The following is a 15,792-nucleotide window of genomic DNA, read 5'->3' as shown; positions in this document are numbered from 1 at the left end:
AATCTGTCTCAGAATTTTTAACAGCAAAGCCTACACCTTGCCCGAGTAAATAAGGGTCCTTTTTGAGTCCTGTCACTCCAAAGATTCACCTCTGTCCTTCTCAGTTTGACTGAGCTTTTGCCAGAGAATTCTTCTGACACCTGATTGTAATTATAATATGCAGGAATGTAGCAGGCAAGTTAGAGACATAGAGACAGCAAGGAGAAACGCATTCTCTTGCTGAAGGCCTGAGGAATCCTAATTTGGTAGCTAGGACCTTTGGCTTGATTGCGCTGTGGCACAAGAGAGGCATGCCGAGCTGTCCTGTCAGTTTGCAGACACCAGGGAATGCCTGGCTGCGAGGCACGGACCTGCCCAACTTACAGGGAACCAGCAGGCAACACTCACACTGTGATTGTTAATGGCAGAGACTGGCTGGCTGGAGATTCCCTGGGGAAACCTCTCAGCCTGTCAGAACTCATTGGCTTTCACTGTGACAACTGGACACTCGGAAGGAGCTGAGCAAAAGAAGGGTGCCGATAACAAGGCCACCTTGAGAAGTCCTATTCTCTGAACACTGGAGGATTATTAGGAAAGTCGATGGCGTGGCTCACATGGCCAGCATTTGCTCACTAGAAGGTAATGAGCTTTGTTGCCCCAGAGGAAGTGTGCACACCAAAAAGAGTCCTGCCTGAATATGGCAAGGGCTTTTGAAAATACGACTTTTACCATAGCCTGGGTCGCTGTAAAGAACATCAACAAAAGCAATGACAAAACAGTAGTGGGCCTCGTTCTGTGGGGATGTCCACCAAGCTCTGCTCGAACAGCTTAGGCTCAAGAGGTAATTTCATCCTCTCCACAGTCCTCTGCAGTAGATTTCCTCATTATCTCACTTGTCCACTTCAGGTAGTGAGAATGTAGCACACAGCTGGCTTGAAAGTGTTATTAACTTCAAAAGGATTAAGTGAGGGATGAAACCAAGGAGTGCCTAATTACCTCCACCGAGAAACAGGTCTCCTCAGAGAAAGATCATAAGTACCAAGGATCCCTTCTTCAACTGGAAACTGGGTTCCACCCCGTGTTAGCTGGATCGCTTTAAGAAAACTAATACTCTTAAAGTTTAATTTTCTTGTCTTTAAAATGGAGATAATACCTTCTGAATTTAGATAGACCGTAAAATAACTTGGAAAGTATTTATTTATTTTCGATGAATGATACATTTTCCACAAAAAGAAAAAAAAAATTAGAGTGTTTAAACTGAGGTGCTTAGGCCTCAAATCTTCAAGTAAGGACAAATTTCTCTGCCTCAGTTTGCTCTTTATGGAATGGGTCCACTACTAACTTGTAGCACAGAGGTTTTTAAGAATAGAAATGCTGAGCCTTTTTTAAATATTAGCTATCCCTTGTGAGGTCATCCCATAAGGCTCACAATGGGATAAAACATGTTGGCTAAGAATTGATGAGCACATGAAGATAACAGTAAGCACACATGGAGCTGTCAGTTGCTCATGTTGACTTGTGATTACGGAAGCATTCACAATTCCAGATACACTGTTTACTGCAGATAATACTTCCCAGTCATTCATTTATTTTTGCTCAAGGAAGTGTATAATCTATTAAAAACTTTAAAAAAATTTACCATTTCCTTCGAGGCCTTTGTCAACTAGAAGTAACTAGGGAGGTGATATTTGTCCAAATTTTAGAGGACTTATCAATCACCTCAGTGGATAGAAAAGGGGGAGGCAATACCTAGGTCACATTATAAATAATCACTGAACCAGATCTTCTCTTGACATAAACTGTGAAGGAACAGGACAAATCATGACTAGAGAACAGGATGGAAGGGAAATGTGTCTTTTATAAAGGATCATTACCCTGAGTGGAAGCTCATTTAAGGTGTTTGAGAAGAGGTTGTTGTGGATATTTAGAAGCAGGAAAACATCACCTTTTCCTAACCTGAGTTTAATCTAAGCTAGGTCGTCTTGATATTCAACTGAAGAAAGACATCTACCGCTTGTCTACTGTAACCTGCTGGGTTGATAATCCCCAGATGCAGCTTTTTAAAAAATCAATGATCACACATAATGGTCTTTGGTGCTCCAACCTCTTCTTCAAACCAGCTAAGGGGCTGAGTGCCTGTGATGTGGCTAAAGTTAGAAACAGCTCATTATTGGAAGAGATCATGTTGAGATGTCTTGGTGGCTGGCTTTTTATAACACTTGCTCAAGGGGATCCTCTTCTGGGCTTGCTAAAATTGTACAGAATGCTTGATCCCATCAATCGCAATCAAGAACTAATTAAGCAGAAGCTACACAGATCTGGGAAAGAAAGGGTGTCTTTTATAAAACCTGCACGTCTGATGTACGTGAGATACAGCTGGTGACTTTCATAACACAATCACTAAAAAAGATATGAACTATATAGTGGCATAACTAAAAGAAGGTATGTATGCTCTATTGGTTCAGATGTAATTTAACCACCACAAAACTTCAGTAATATATATTTTTCCACTTCCCCTTCTTACATTCACACATTCGTTTTATGGTAGAAAACACTGGAAAGAGAAAGAGCTGACAAAAATTCACACAGCCATGAATGGTGGAATACTCAGAATCAAAGTCTCACTGTGACTGTAATATATAATATTTTCTTTACTCTTAGGAATCACTGCATTTGAGAATTATAGCCTTAACACACACACACACACACACACACACACACAGTTGGACACAGGGTCAAAGTGTTTAAATGACTTCCATGAAGTTCCAAAAAATTGCTGGAAAAAGCAGATTGTGTGCCGAAGGTATTGTCATTTTCTAAGGATATATTTATGGTGTGCAGGATTTGGATCCCTCCGCCTTACTGAGATTCTTGCAAACTTTAGGAATCATGTCAGACTCAAATATTTCCCTATTCATGGGAACTACAGAGACAACCTCTAAACTGGTGAAGACATGGCATTTCTGTCACATTCACTTAGAGTTATTTTTGAAACAAACAAACAAACAAACAACAATACACCTAGGAGACTGTCAAGGAGGGAGAGGGTGACTGAGAAAGTAACAATATAGGAGGACTAATTTGAAGATATTAACTAAATCCTCATCCTGGGGAACACATGACAGTAAAGCTGAAAAAAGAAATATGGATCATCTCAAAGAAAGATTAACCCCATTCTTCATCTCTCTTCATTTTTAGGGACCAATGGAGCAAGAAGGTTTCAGAGAGATGAATTTGAGCTTATTATAAGGAAAATTCTAATAGGACCTGCTATTGGTGCCTCAAGAGACTGAAAAGAAGTAATGGGGAGAAACCACTGAATGCAAGTAGAGGAATTGGCCTCTAATGAACACAGCTGCAGGCTGGTCATTTATTCTCTTAGCCTTGGTTTACTTCTTATTTTGGAAAAGTGCTGTTGGAAAGACATTTAAGGGAGTTACTTCCTGCTCTCAAATCTTCATTTAAATTATAATAATTGAGACAGTTTTTCAAAGGGTAAGTTACTATACAATGGGAATATTATAGAAAATTCCCAATCATCAAAGGTAGGTGGAATTAAATCAGTTTAGGTTTTTTAACTCTAAGGTCTTAACAATATTTTAATGACATTAACTAAGGCATAATAGACTGTTTCAGATTCATTATGTAATCCTGAGGGAAATTTAGTTGACTGTTTTAAGGATATAGACAAATTTAAAAAAAGAGAGCGAAGCAAAGAGGGATTTTGCACTCTCTGCATAGATTCTGCAGATGCAATTTCACTACTGCATGTTAGCACTCCCATTCTTTACTCAACACGAATGAAGGTAACTTGGTGCCATAAGTTAGATAACCTGGAAAGCACACATATAAGTAATAATTACAGGTGTTCAGACATGCTCTAGTGAGATGATAAAAACCTTAATGAATACAGGCAGGGCAACAAACGCAAGCCGGCATCAATCCCTGGACTTCACCACCAGGAATTCTGCAGGTATCTCATTCATGACTTTCATTTGCACTGATTCTACATATTCTTCACTTATGAAGATGTTAAGTACATTTTCAGGATGAGAAAACATATGTTTAATGTTTAAAAATATAAAAATGATTATATCATAATCAGTGAGTATACATTCTCCATGGCTCTTGATTAAATCTTACAATGAAGAGATACAGTATTTCATTTCATCATTTATAAACCACAAAATTAAAAAAAAAACAAATATATTGGGGTAGATACACAAGTTAATTAATATATTACTTAACTTACTTTTTTGTGCTATAAATATTTAGAATACTATGTCTTAGAATTTTTCAACTAATCAAGATTTTGTCCTTGAGTATAAATGACATGCTTTTCAGGGGATTTTTTTTTTCTTTTTTTCCCACATGTTGCCTTGTTTTATTACAACAATAGAAGGACAACTAGTAGAATGTTTCTCACAGCAACAGAAAACAAACTAGAATTCTGGCTTTGTTGGTGTTCCGTTAAACAGTGTATTCATGAAAAAATCCCCATAGCTACTAGCCAGCCTATGGTTGTTCTCTATTGTTGTTGTTTTTCTTTTTTTCTCTTTTTAAAAAATTAACTTATTCAGATTACATATCAATTGTGATCCCCTCACTTGTATCTTCTTTTTCCTGCCTCCCTCCCTCTTTCACCCTCTTCTCTTCCCCTAGGTCTATGACAGAAGAGGACCTCTTCCCCTACCATATGGTCACAGCCTATCAAGTCTCATCCTGGTAGCCTGCTTATCCTTTCTCTGAGTGCCACCAGGCCTCCCTACCAAGGGGAAGTGGTTCAAATATGGGGCACCAGAGTTCATGTGAGAGTCAGCCTAAGCTCTCCACACAACTGTGGAGAATGACCTGTCCATTGGCTAGATCTGAAAAGAAGTTCAATGTTTACTGCATGTATTGTCCTTTGTTGGTACAGTAGTTTGAGCAGAACCCCCTGGATCTAGATCTGCCCATCATGATGTTCTTCTTCTAGCTTTCTAGGACCCTCTGGATCCTTGTATTTCCCCATTTTCCTATATTCTCTCAGCTAGATTCCCAGTAGGAAGTCCGTGCATCTATCCCAATCTCCTGGTAAGTAAAAACATTTATGGGACATCCCTTTTGGGCTAGTGTCCAATTGTAAGTATATACAATGTGAGTCTTTCTGAGTCTGAGTTAAATCATTCAGTATGGTCATTTCCAGTTCCATCTACTTACCCAGAAATTTTAGGATTTCCTTGTTTTTAATAGCTGAGTAGTATTCCATAGTGTAATTGTACCACAGTTTCTTTATCCATTTTTCAACTGAGGGACATTTAGGTTGTTTCCAGGTTCTGGCTATTAGGAATAAGGCTGCTCTGAACATGGTTGAGTATATGTCCTTGTTGTGTGGTTGGAACAACTTTTGAATGTATTCCAAGGAGTGGAATAGCTGAATCTTGAGGTAGCTTTATTTCCATACTTTTAGAAAGCACCAGATTGATTTCCAAAATAGTTGTACAAGATTTCACTCCCACCAGCAATGAAGGAGTGTTCCCCTTTCTCCACATCCTCTCCAGCATGTGCTGTCACTTGAGTTTTTGGTCTTAGCCATTCTGATGGGTATAAGATGGAATCTCAAAGTTGTTTTGATTTGCATTTCACTGGTGACTAAGGGCATTGAGCATTTCTTTAAATGTTTCTGGGTCATTCAGTATTCCTCTGTTGAGAATTCTTTGTTTAATTCTGAGTGGCATTTCTTAATTGGGTTATTTGGTTTGATACTGTTTAATTTCTTGATCTCTTTATATATTTTGGATATTAGACCTTTGTCAAATGTAGGGTTATGCCTTACAGAAGCTTCTCAGACTCATGAGCTTCCAGGGGATCTTCTAAAAGCTTTCTTTTACATCATCAGTTCTGGTTCCCAGACCTTTGTTAGGCCATTCAATTCTTGATTTCCAGAAATATAACATTTTATATTGTAGATAGAAGTGAGATCTTGTGGTGTTTGAATGGCTGCTACCCTTATCTATTTCATGTATCTAGTGTCCTCCAGGTTCACTTATTTATGTTGTTATTAGTCACAGATACTACTATAGTTTTGGTACCATCCAAGCTGCATGCTATAGCATCAAGAAATGGCTCCAGAAAGCTTTCATTTTCCTCTAATCTTATTTTTAAGTAGACAATTTTATCCTGACAGATTAATTTATATGTCTTAATAATACCAGTAATCAATGGGTCTGACTTGAGAATTCTAATTGTATTTTATTGAGAAACTGATGGAATTTTTGAAATGGTATCTACCAGTTAAATTGTTATTATGTATGTTTTTTCACTTACTCATTAATTGCCAAAATGTTTTAGAACAAATACCACTTATTAACACTATTCTCATTACTGTTAGTTACTGCATTGCTTACTTTCCTGATTATTCATAGCAAATAGATGTCCCAAAGTGGCCTTTGATGAAATATAAGTAAGGAAATAAACAAATTAAAAGACATACTCTCCATTGAGGAAAACTTTCTTTTCTCAGAAGATATCAATCACATGTGGCTTCTTAGTTAAGGGTGGAACCCTGTATCTACTTCACTTTTTTAGTGTTGGGATTTTGTCTAACTTGGACCTGTGTGGGTCTTGTGTGTGTGGTCACAGTCTATTCATTCATATGTGCATCATATTGTAGTTGTTGGAAGACACTTTTTTGGAGTTATGAATAATGTTTTGCTCTGAAAATATTGTTAAATAATAAAGTTTTTAAGAAAAGATATATTCAATAAAAAGATTAGAAACAGATACCTTAGAAAAACATTATTGCTATTAATATCTAAGTCACAATGTAAAATCAATAACTATAAAATCTATATATGGTTAACTGAACATCACCCCCAAAGTACTTAATATACAGACTAATTCATTCAACACACACACACACACACACACACACACACACACACACACACACAAATATTTTACATTGATCCTATCAATAGGGATGAAGTACTTTCTTAAGGCAGTCATAAAGATTCTCATAGAGCTGTAGATGTCAGACAGAATGTGTGATGTCAAGCAAGAATGGGCATGTCTGTCATAGCAAGCTGATGAGGGTTGGACATCTGCCACTGCCAATAATAATGAGCTCTGAAGGTCTCAAAGGTCATATTTCCTGGAGGAGAAACATCACTTGAGAGATAAATGTGTTTTATGACAAAATTAATACTGGCAAGTTATCATAAATCCAGGAATATATTCCAGGAGACAAGGAACCAAAGGATCATTGGAGCAGAATAAACCCAGCAAAATAGAAAATAGACTATAGTCAAGTCTAGTTGTGAATACAAACATCTTTGTAGCTGGAAAAAAAAAAAAAAAGGATTTAAGTGTTCTATGTTAACTGCTGCAATGGAATTTAAAAAACATTGTTCACTTTACATCCTGATTGTAGTCCCTCCATCATCAGTTCCTGATCCTTCCCTCCCTCTCTCATTCCCCTTCCCCTCCTCCCCTAGTCATCAGAAAGTGGATCCTTCATTTTCTCACATCTGACCTCAGCCTATCAAACTCATCTGAACTGTCTGTATCTTCTTCCTCTTTCCACAAGGGGAAAGTAATCAATGTGTGTGGGACAGAGTCCATGTCAGAAGTAGTCCCTACTCCTCATATTATGGGATGCACAAGGAGGCTGTGCTGCCTATCTACTACATCTGAGCAGATGGTCTAGGTCCTCACCATGCATGGTCCTTGGTTGGCGCATCAGTCTCTGAAACACCCCCCTCCTATGCCTGGATTTGTAGACTCTATTAGTCTCCTTGTGGAGCTCTTGACCCCTCCAGGTTCTTCTATTCCCTCACTTTTCTGTAAGACTCCCTGTGCCCCACCCTGAAATTTGGCAGTGTGTCTCAGTGTCTGCTTGGATCCCCTGCAGGCTAGAGACTTTCTCCCTTTCTGTTCCCTCTCTTCAACTGCTCCAGTGTCTATTCTGTTTGTCCTTCTGAATGAGAATTTAGCATTCTCCCCATAGTCCTTCTTGTTACTAAGTTTCTTTAGGTCTGTGTGTGGTAGTGTGGTTATCCTGTATTATTCGGCTAATATACCCTTATAAGTGAGTGTATACCATGTGTGTCTTTCTGGGCCTGTGCTACCTCAGTCAGGATGGTCCTTTCTAGTTCAATTTGCCTTCAAATTTCAAGATTTTCTTATTTTTAATAGATGAATAGTATTCCATTGTGTAAATATACCATAGTTTCTTTATTCATTCTTCAGCTGAGAGGTACATCTAGGTTGTTTCCAGATTCTGTATCATATTAAGGCATAATAGAAAGATCCAGAAAGAGTGTGAAATCAGAATGAAAAGTGTTGGATAAATTTAAAGATGATTCTCTGTTATGAGTAGTGTTAACATTACTATACTACTTGAGAACCTGATGTATGAAAGGAAGTATGAAAAATGTGGATTTTTTTATATTGTTTCCAAACGTGTTTTCCATCTATGGTTAGAAGATTTGAAGAAAGGTTTGTCTGTGTTGAAACACACAAAAATATCCAATTATATGATTAGTTAAATTGTAAATATTATCATTCAAATGTATACTTAATTAAGTATAATTTTAACTAATTTAGATTAATAACTTAGATAGGAACAGGTATGTTCTGGGACCTGGCTTCATCATTCACACTTGATTTACTTTATATTTATTTACTTATTTATGGTTCTACAAGATAGGATTTTACTGTGTAGCCCTGGCTGTCCTGGAATTCTCTCTGTAGACAAAGCTGGCCTCAAACTCACAGATATTTGCCTGATTCTGATGCCTGAGTGCTGTAATTAATGGTTTGTACCATTACTGCCCACCCCAAATGATTTATTTTTATGTTTTTAAAATGTATTGCCTCTGAAAATAAAGATGACCTGTAGAAGCTGCCCTGAAGCCAGGTGGTGGGAATAATCCCCTAGATCCTGACTACAGGACAGTATCCCTTCGTGAGACAACTGTATCTGCCTTAGCACAGGAGGCTTGTGGGCAGATTACCCTTTTTAGTCCATCCTAAGACACCAGTTGTGCTTGCTTTGAGAATTTGTGATGCACTTCTCTCCAATACAGGGTTAGTGATGCTCTAGAAACCAGAGATCCATGGCAAATTTAGGTTTAGGTGCCACTGAGTGAGCAGTAATGCAGAAATCTGAGAGAATAGTCTGTGTAGAATCTTTGTTAGGTTAAACACAGCAAATTAGGATATCAAGATTGGAACAAATACCAGGCATAGTCATGAAACATAGAGCAGCAAAATATTTTAGGAACCATGACATCATTGAAGGACAAAGGAAAATGCCAGAAAAAAATCATTATCTATATGCACAAAATTTAAGACATTAAAAATGGCTGTTTTTATAAAGCTAAATGAATTTCAGGGAAAGGGAAATTGTAAAGTGCCTTATGAGAAAAAAATAGATTAAAACAATCCAAAATGTCAAGCAGAAATTCTAGAGCTGAAGATTTTACTAAACAAAAGAAGATGTATCAGAAATGAATAGGAAATTAAAAGAGCCTAGTACAGTTGCATATGCCTCTAATTTCTATGCTTTGGAGGCTCATGAGTTTGAGCCAGTCTGAGGTATAGAGCAAGATCCCACCTCAGAAACCAGAGCTACACAGCCACTCCTCCTCAACACACAAGTGAGCTTGAAAGCAGGATATCTGAAAATATACAGTCAAATGAGGAAAAAATGTGAGAAATAAAGAAGTATAGAAACTAAATAGGGACCAGCATAAGAAATTAAATATTCTAATTTTTGACTTTATGATCAAAGATGACTTGCTATTATTTGAAACTCACTTGCTATAATCAGTGTTTGTAACCACTCTATTAACTACAAGCTAAAAAATTATACAATAGATACACACACACACACACACACACACACACACACACACTGAGATGGTAGCCAAAAATCCACTGCTATACACATTGATTTGACCTCAAAGGAAGAGGGAGGAAAAGTAACAAAAAGAAACAAAAGATTAGAAACTAAGTAACAGAATGTAATAGGAAGATCTTACCTGCAAGTAATTGTATTAAATGTAAATGAACTAACTTGTCCAAATTAAAGACAGAGTGGTTAAAAAAGCAAAAAGACAGAGTAGGAGTGTTTAAAGGCTTTTCTTCCTTGGTACCCCAAAGGTACAATTTGAATCATTCAAGTATTATGTACGATTTGTGTGGTATCCTTACCAAAAGGGAATCACAATAAACTACTGAAAGGCAAGCAAGGACTATACTGATTGTTTATATTGTTTGGGGAATCATTTGGACAAGGGTTCTTCAATAGGAGATTTCTCTTGTCTGGTACTGGGGATTTTCTAGTCTATGGTTCTTGTGGAAAGCATTATCAATTGACTTCCTATAGTGTGTGTGTGTGTGTGTGTGTGTGTGTGTGTGTGTGTGTGTGTGTGTGGTCCCTCATCCTCCTGTACTGCCTTCCCTCCCCATTATTCTACTTCTCTCACTTAAATTATCCTATATCACGCTATTCTCCTCCCACGTCCTCAACCTCATGGTCCCTTTATACTTTGCTGGTTTCTGTGGTTACTTTATGTTTTATACTCACATCTGAGGATTTGGAACTAGGAACTGCAGAAAAGAAAGAACATTTAGAGTTTATCTTTCTGGGTCTTGGTTGCCTCACTCAGTATAATCTTTTATAGGCACAATAATTTACCAGAAAATTTCATTCTCTTTTACAACTGATTAGTGTTTCATTGTGTTTATACATATCAAATTTGTATTATTTATTATTTGTTGGAGGACATTTACTTTGTCTCAATTTCCTGCCTGTTGTGAGTATAGTAGCAATGAAAATGGCTGTGTCTGTGGATGAAGAAGTCAAATCCCATGTGTATACAACAGGGAATGGTGTAGCTGGATCATATGGTAGATTTATTTTCAGTGTTTGAGGATTCTCCATAATGATTCCCAGAGCAATTGTACCAATTTGCATTACAACCAAAGATAAATGAGAGTTCCTCTTTCTTTACAGCCTTGCCAGTGTTTGTTGTCAGTTGTTTTGTTGATCATGGTTATTCTAACTAGGATGACATAAAACATCAAAGTTTATTTAACTGTATATTCCTAATTGCTAAGGGTATTGAAAACTTTTAAAGGTATCGCTTAGCCATTTATATTTATTCCACTGAAAATAATCTTTGACCTTAATGGTACACATATTTAAGAGGTAACAAAAGGCTTTCTATCTGGACTTAAGGCTCATGAAAAGATAGCCAGACCTGCTGCTAGAAGCCTATTCATATGTCCAGGGTTAGTAGGGTCACGTATCTCAGAAAAGAATTTACTACTTAGCTTTGCTAGACCTTCATCATTAATTACTAGCTATATTCTAAGTCTTATCTGCATGATTACAGAGAAGTATAGCTACCACCCCTCATCAATTAAGTTCTCTTTGGAACAAATAGAGACAATAATGGAAAACCACACCTGGATAATAATTGCAAAGCTCATGCCATTGTGGGGAGCCCAGCTACATCACAGTATCTTTAACTGAAGAAATATTATGGTAAAGGAAGGTGTGAAAAGATTTTAAGAGTCAAACTACAAGGAAGTTTGATGTGAAACAGTCTTAGCTATAATCTGTTACATTAACAAGACAAGAATAATGGCAATATCAATCATTGTGTTGGTGTGTAAGAAAGATTTCATGGGAGGCCCCCCCAAACAAAGACCTACAAATAACTATTGACTTTTGGAAAATTAGACTCTGCTAGGGAGGATGCCTCTTATTGGTTGTTCAATGCATAGTGATCAGGCTTGAATTTATAAACACAAACAAATTAACTCATAAGGATATATATGAAAGTTATAATATAATATATAACATGTTATATATGATATATAATACAGTATAGTATATAACATGTTATATATGATATATAATATATGTGGAATTAGTGGACAAACATACATATGTACACATTTATATATCAAGAATTGTAAATCAGAAGAGGCTGTAAACATGAGGAAGAGGGACATGAGGCGATTTTGAGGGGAGCATAGCTCGGACGGGCTGTAAAAAGAAAGGAAGAAGTAATATAATTATATTTTGGTTAAAAATCAGTTAAAGAGGACAATTTCAAGATAGCAGCTATGAAGACACACAGTGTCTGAACTGCAGAGGAGACTGCATATAATACCAGGAGCCACAGACCATGGGAGAAGGGGATCATTAGGTGAGAGATCCACACAGTGTGGACCACAGGAAGGTCTGACCTCTGGTCATCCAGTGGCCCACAGAGGACAGCAGCCTAGTCCCCAGAGTCTGGAATGGACCCTGTTTGAGAGCTGTGAGCTGCGAGGTGTGAACTGTGGCCTTGATTGGCAACATAAACTGTGTATATGGGACTGAAATCATCCCAGCAGTGAATCATCAGAGCTCCTGGCCTAGGGAAATCTTGGGGAAAAGGGTGGATCTGTCCCCAGACACTACCCACTTGCCTCGTGCCAGTCCACTGAAAGCCCAGGTGCCACATGGGGCCCAGACAGCTGTGGACACATTGTCCAGCCACAGTGGTGCTTTCTGAGTGTGACCAGGCAGAAGCCTAGCTGCTGGCCCCAGAGGACTGTCCTGGTAAAATAAGTCACAATGGATGTAGCCTAGCCAAGCTCCATGGCCTAGCACGGACTCATGAAAGTTCAGAAATCTAGCTAACCAACAGCTATCAGAAGGTAGTAGCTGCTCTTTCCTTGGCAGGCAGAACCTAGGCCCCACTACCTGGTTGGAGCAGGCAGAAACCTAAACAACTACTAGAAGCCTGCAGGGGTTCAGGCACTCTAGGGTGATCTGACCCTACAACCCAAAGCTCTAAGACCTGAGGATGAGGTATTCAAAGCCCAGCCAAAGACAGGATAACTTGCTCTACATACACTACATCAAACCAATACTGGAGCTGCAAAGCACCAGCACCTATCTCAGCTGACCCAGCGAGGAGCTCAGGGTATGGAGCAAAGTCTCCAGGAGCCAAAACGAGGTCACCCGCCTGTCCCAGGGAAAAGTTCCCCGATCACCACAAGTAAAAGCCCTCGACCTATGACCACTAAAGGACACCAGAAGCTACCTCCCATCATCAGAGACAACAAGATGACTAAGACCAGTGTGAAAACATAAACAAAAACTGAAACAATGTGGCATCTCCAGATTTCAGCTATCCCAAAGAAAGCAACTCACAGAACTCAAACACAATTGAAATACAAGAAAATGACCTCAAATCCATAGTAATGAATATGATAATGGAAGAAACGAATAAAATTCATAAACACATGCAGGAAGACACAGCCAAGCAGGTGAAAGACATAAAAGAGGCCTATAGAAAGGCACTGGAAGAAATTCAGGAAACTACAAACAATCAGATTAAAGAAATCAATAAAACAGTTCAAGATCTTAAGATGAAAATTGAAACAGTGATAAAAGTACAGATAGAAGCAAAATGGGAACAAGAGAGCTTAGGGAAGAAAGCAAGCAACACAGAGGTGAGCTTCTCTAACAGAATCCAAGAGATGGAAGAACAAATCTCAGGACTAGAAGATACAATCACAGATTTGAAGCAACCATCAAAGAAAACGCTAAATCTGAAAACTTTCTGACCCAAAACATCCAAGAAATCAAAGACACCATAAAATGATGAAACCTGAGAATAATAGGCACTGAGGAAAGAGAAGACACCTTCCACCAAGGCTCAGAAAATATTTTCAACAAAATCATAGAAGAAAATTTCCCCAATTTAAAGAAGGAGATGATTATAAACATACAAGAGGCCTACAGAACACCAAAGTGTATAGACCAGAAAAGAAAAACTTCTTGCCACATATTAATCAAAACACAAAATATACAGAACAAACAAAAATACTAAGAACGGCAAGGGAAAAGGTCTAAGTAATACATAATGGCACACCTGTCAGGATTACATCTGACTTCTCATCAGAATACATAAAAGCCAGAAGGGCCTGGACAGATGTCCTGCAAATCCTAAGAGACCACAGATGCCAGACCAGACTACTATACCCAGCGAAACTATCAATAACCATTGATGGAGAAAACAAGATATTCCATGACAAAAGCAAATTCAAACAGTAACTACGCACAAATCCGGCATTACAGAAGTTACTAGAAGGAAAACTCCACCCCAAAGGGACAATCTGCAACCAAAACTACATGGGAAATAAATAACTACACCGTCGCAAAAACACAACCACATAAACTCTCTACTGCAACCAACATCAAAATCAAGGGACTTAACAGTCACTGGTCATTAATATCTCTCAACATCAATAGCCTCAGTTTTACAATAAGAAGACCCAGACTAACTGAATGGATGCATAAACAAGATCCAACATTCTTCTGCATTCAAGAAACACATCTCAGCCACAAGTTTAGACATTACCTCAGGGTAAAAGCCTGGAAAAGGGTATTCCAAGCAAACAGAGACAAGAAGCAAGCTGGTGTAGCCATTTTATTCTCTAATAAAATAGACTTTCAACCAAAACTAATCAAAAGGGATGAGGAAGGATACTTCATACTCATCAAAGGTTAAAAAACAAAAACAAAAACAAAAACAAGATGACATCAAAATTCTGAGCATCTATGCTTCAAATACAAAGGCACACACATTTGTAAAAGAACTATTAACAAACCTTAAACCATACATCAATGCCAACATATTAATAACATGCCACTCTCACCAATGGTCATCAAAACAGAAACTAAACCAAGAAATAGCAACATGAACTAACATCATGAATCAAATGGATCTAACAGATATATACAGAAACTTTTCACTCAAACACAAAGGATTATAACTATTATCTAATAGATCTACAGATTGAATGTAATCTCTGTCAACATGTTATTGAAATCATTCACAGAAATACTAATACTCCTAAAATTGATATGAAACCACACACACATACAAACATACATACACACACACGCACACACACACACACATTTTCTAAAATACATGAAGCCAAAACCACACACCAGTAGGCATTTTATTATTATGGAAATTCAAAATGCATTAAAGAGCAGTAGCAATAACAGCTAAATGCAGAAGACCTAAAAGCAGATATACAAATTAATGGAGAGCCTGAGCAAAACCACCTATATACAGCAAATAGACTTTCAGACAGGTGTTAAAGCATATACATGTGGAAAGACAACTTCTTCCTGTCCTGGGAGAATCAGATACTGAGAAAAGGCAAAAGATCGTGACATGGGAAGAGATGGGGTCACTTACTTTAGGCCATGATGTTGGGTACACCACAAGAGGGTGAGGGCTAGGGAGGTTTCTCTGTGAGTAAAGTGCTTGCTGCAGAAGTACTTGGAACAGCAGTGAGTGGATTTGGCAATCCATCTGTAACTCCAGTCATGGAAGAAAAAGGCAGGAGATTCCCAGAGAAATCTGGTTATTGAATTCACTCATATTGGTGAGATCTGGATTTGGCTGAGAGACCCTGCATCAAGAATAAAGTGGAAGAAAGATCAAGAAAGAGTTTTAACAGCAATCTTGGAACATGTGCATATGTGCACTCACACACATGTACACTCAATTGAACATACACACATGCACACGGCACGCACAAATTAAAAGTAGAATATGCAGTAAAAATATTACATTTGATGATAATAGACATGTCAGGTATATTAATGTAGTTACTGTCATAGCACTTGTGATGTCTAAATTTTGGCTTTGGAATCTGTATTTCAATAATCATTAAAGCTTCCAGTTATGGCATTAGTATACTTGATATATTTATTTTACCTCTTCAGTAACCATGCATTCC

This window comes from Acomys russatus, chromosome 4 (assembly GCF_903995435.1).
Source record: "Acomys russatus chromosome 4, mAcoRus1.1, whole genome shotgun sequence".
NCBI lineage: Eukaryota > Metazoa > Chordata > Mammalia > Rodentia > Muridae > Acomys > Acomys russatus.
The sequence above is the reverse complement of the archived record's forward strand: the minus strand, read 5'-3'. Positions refer to the sequence as shown.